The 3,281-nt window shown below is 45.7% G+C and overlaps 12 non-coding genes across 12 annotated transcripts in view; all 12 read right to left on the bottom strand.

Moving 5' to 3' along the window:
- Nucleotides 1–39, bottom strand: part of trnam-cau — a 72-nt gene extending 33 nt beyond the window's left edge. The window contains exon 1 of the tRNA in view: nucleotides 1–39. This exon is cut by the window's left edge and continues 33 nt beyond it. This is a non-coding gene — a tRNA (tRNA-Met).
- Nucleotides 40–297: 258 nt separating this feature from the next.
- Nucleotides 298–369, bottom strand: trnam-cau. The gene has a single exon. It is a non-coding gene; the product is annotated as a tRNA-Met (tRNA).
- A 289-nt stretch (nucleotides 370–658) lies between these two features.
- On the bottom strand, nucleotides 659–731 carry trnar-ccu. Its single transcript has one exon. It is a non-coding gene; the product is annotated as a tRNA-Arg (tRNA).
- Nucleotides 732–895: 164 nt separating this feature from the next.
- On the bottom strand, nucleotides 896–967 carry trnam-cau. Its single transcript has one exon. It is a non-coding gene; the product is annotated as a tRNA-Met (tRNA).
- A 6-nt stretch (nucleotides 968–973) lies between these two features.
- Nucleotides 974–1,046, bottom strand: trnar-ccu. The gene has a single exon. It is a non-coding gene; the product is annotated as a tRNA-Arg (tRNA).
- A 267-nt stretch (nucleotides 1,047–1,313) lies between these two features.
- On the bottom strand, nucleotides 1,314–1,386 carry trnar-ccu. Its single transcript has one exon. It is a non-coding gene; the product is annotated as a tRNA-Arg (tRNA).
- A 164-nt stretch (nucleotides 1,387–1,550) lies between these two features.
- trnam-cau lies at nucleotides 1,551–1,622 on the bottom strand. The gene has a single exon. It is a non-coding gene; the product is annotated as a tRNA-Met (tRNA).
- Nucleotides 1,623–1,880: 258 nt separating this feature from the next.
- Nucleotides 1,881–1,952, bottom strand: trnam-cau. The gene has a single exon. It is a non-coding gene; the product is annotated as a tRNA-Met (tRNA).
- A 289-nt stretch (nucleotides 1,953–2,241) lies between these two features.
- Nucleotides 2,242–2,314, bottom strand: trnar-ccu. The gene has a single exon. It is a non-coding gene; the product is annotated as a tRNA-Arg (tRNA).
- A 241-nt stretch (nucleotides 2,315–2,555) lies between these two features.
- Nucleotides 2,556–2,628, bottom strand: trnar-ccu. The gene has a single exon. It is a non-coding gene; the product is annotated as a tRNA-Arg (tRNA).
- Nucleotides 2,629–2,817: 189 nt separating this feature from the next.
- On the bottom strand, nucleotides 2,818–2,889 carry trnam-cau. Its single transcript has one exon. It is a non-coding gene; the product is annotated as a tRNA-Met (tRNA).
- A 161-nt stretch (nucleotides 2,890–3,050) lies between these two features.
- Nucleotides 3,051–3,123, bottom strand: trnar-ccu. The gene has a single exon. It is a non-coding gene; the product is annotated as a tRNA-Arg (tRNA).
- Nucleotides 3,124–3,281: the final 158 nt, after the last annotated feature.

Here is a 3,281-nt window from a genome sequence, read left to right on the forward strand (position 1 = left end):
GGTTATGGGCCCAGCACGCTTCCGCTGCGCCACTCTGCTTTAAACCACCCCACATGGGACTCGAACCCACAATCCCTGGTTTAGGAGGCCAGTGCCTTATCCATTAGGCCACTGAGGCTGGTACACACAAGTGCCCCCATTATTTCTGCTTCAGTTACAACAAAAGGCTAGGTGTTTAAACAAGGCAAGCACAGTAACGGTTCATGGATTATAGTCAAAATTATTATGTCTTTAGAATAGTGTTGTGGTAGCTTATCTTTGTGTAGGAACAGGACATGAATTTAAATAAAATGGTCATAGCAGAGGATGGTTTCGATCCATCGACCTCTGGGTTATGGGCCCAGCACGCTTCCGCTGCGCCACTCTGCTTGCCTTGAACAAGCTTCCATTCACAGGTCTTTTCAAAATGACTTGCCCTTAGGCATACATTAAATGCATTAAATACATTAAATGTCCTGGTATACATTAAATGCACCTCTGTCATAAATGAGATCTGTAGAAAATGGTTATTGTTTCAGCATAGTGTTGTGGTAGCTTTTCGTTGAGTAGGAACAGGACATTAATATAAATGAAACAGTCATAGCAGAAGATGATTTTGATCCATCGACTTCTGAGTTATGGGCCCAGCACGCTTCCGCTGCGCCACTCTGCATCAGACCACCCCAGATGGGACGCGAACCCACAATCCCTGGCTTAGGAGGCCAGTGCCTTATCCATTAGGCCACTGGGGCTGCTAGACCAAGCGCTCACGTGCCAACATTAATTCTGCTTCAGTGAGAACAATAGGCCCGGTAATTAAACAAGGCAAGCACAGTAATGGTATATGGAATCAGCACAGCGTTGTGGTAGCTTTTCATTGAGTAGGAACAGGGCATGTATATAAATAAAACAGTTTTAGCAGAGGATGGTTTCGATCCATCGACCTCTGGGTTATGGGCCCAGCACGCTTCCGCTGCGCCACTCTGCTTTAAACCACCCCAGATGGGACTCGAACCCACAATCCCTGGCTTAGGAGGCCAGTGCCTTATCCATTAGGCCACTGAGACTGGCACATATCAGCACACACAAGTGCCCCCATTATTTCTGCTTCAGTTACAACAAAAGGCTAGGTGTTTAAACAAGGCAAGCACAGTAACGGTTCATGGATTATAGTCAAAATTATTGTGTCTTTAGAATAGTGTTGTGGTAGCTTATATTTGCGTAGGAACAGGACATGAATTTAAATAAAACAATCATAGCAGAGGATGGTTTCGATCCATCGACCTCTGGGTTATGGGCCCAGCACGCTTCCGCTGCGCCTCTCTGCTTTAGACCACCCCAGATGGGATTCGAACCCACAATCCCTGGCTTAGGAGGCCAGTGCCTTATCCATTAGGCCACTGGGGCTGCTAGACCAAGCGCTCACGTGCCAACATTAATTTTTCTTCAGTGAGAACAATAGGCCCGGTAATTAAACAAGGCAAGCACAGTTATGTTATATGGAATCAGCACAGCGTTGTGGTAGCTTTTCATTGAGTAGGAACAGGGCATGTATATAAATAAAACAGTTTTAGCAGAGGATGGTTTCGATCCATCGACCTCTGGGTTATGGGCCCAGCACGCTTCCGCTGCGCCACTCTGCTTTAAACCACCCCACATGGGACTCGAACCCACAATCCCTGGTTTAGGAGGCCAGTGCCTTATCCATTAGGCCACTGAGGCTGGTACACACAAGTGCCCCCATTATTTCTGCTTCAGTTACAACAAAAGGCTAGGTGTTTAAACAAGGCAAGCACAGTAACGGTTCATGGATTATAGTCAAAATTATTATGTCTTTAGAATAGTGTTGTGGTAGCTTATCTTTGCGTAGGAACAGGACATGAATTTTAATAAAATGGTCATAGCAGAGGATGGTTTCGATCCATCGACCTCTGGGTTATGGGCCCAGCACGCTTCCGCTGCGCCACTCTGCTTGCCTTGAACAAGCTTCCATTCACAGGTCTTTTCAAAATGACTTGCCCTTAGGCATACATTAAATGCATTAAATACATTAAATGTCCTGGTATACATTAAATGCACCTCTGTCATAAATGAGATCTGTAGAAAATGGTTATTGTTTCAGCATAGTGTTGTGGTAGCTTTTCGTTGAGTAGGAACAGGACATTAATATAAATGAAACAGTCATAGCAGAAGATGATTTTGATCCATCGACTTCTGGGTTATGGGCCCAGCACGCTTCCGCTGCGCCACTCTGCATCAGACCACCCCAGATGGGACGCGAACCCACAATCCCTGGCTTAGGAGGCCAGTGCCTTATCCATTAGGCCACTGGGGCTGCTAGACCAAGCGCTCACGTGCCAACATTAATTCTGCTTCAGTGAGAACAATATGCCGGTAATTAAACAAGGCAAGCACAGTAATGGTATATGGAATCAGCACAGCGTTATGGTAGCTTTTCATTGAGTAGGAACAGGACATGTATATAAATAAAACAGTTTTAGCAGAGGATGGTTTCGATCCATCGACCTCTTTGTTATGGGCCCAGCACACTTCCGCTGCGCCACTCTGCTTTAAACCACCCCAGATGGGACTCGAACCCACAATCCCTGGCTTAGGAGGCCAGTGCCTTATCCATTAGGCCACTGAGGCTGGCACAAATCAGCACACACAAGTGCCCCCATTATTTCTGCTTCAGTTACAACAAAAGGCTAGGTGTTTAAACAAGGCAAGCATAGTAACGGTTCATGGATTATAGTCAAAATTATTATGTCTTTAGAATAGTGTTGTGGTAGCTTATCTTTGCGTAGGAACAGGACATGAATTTTAATAAAATGGTCATAGCAGAGGATGGTTTCGATCCATCGACCTCTGGGTTATGGGCCCAGCACGCTTCCGCTGCGCCACTCTGCTTGCCTTGAACAAGCTTCCATTCACAGGTGTTTTCAAAATGACTTGCCCTTAGGCATACATTAAATGCATTAAATGTCCTGGTATACATTAAATGCACCTCGATCCATCGACCTCTTTGTTATGGGCCCAGCACACTTCCGCTGCGCCACTCTGCTTTAAACCACCCCAGATGGGACTCGAACCCACAATCCCTGGCTTAGGAGGCCAGTGCCTTATCCATTAGGCCACTGAGGCTGGCACTAATCAGCGCACACAAGTGCCCCCATTATTTCTGCTTCAGTTACAACAAAAGGCTAGGTGTTTAAACAAGGCAAGCATAGTAACGGTTCATGGATTATAGTCAAAATTATTGTGTCTTTAGAATAGTGTTGTGGTAGCTTATATTTGCGTAG

Source organism: Megalobrama amblycephala, linkage group LG6 (genome assembly GCF_018812025.1).
Source record: "Megalobrama amblycephala isolate DHTTF-2021 linkage group LG6, ASM1881202v1, whole genome shotgun sequence".
Classification (NCBI taxonomy): Eukaryota; Metazoa; Chordata; class Actinopteri; order Cypriniformes; family Xenocyprididae; genus Megalobrama; species Megalobrama amblycephala.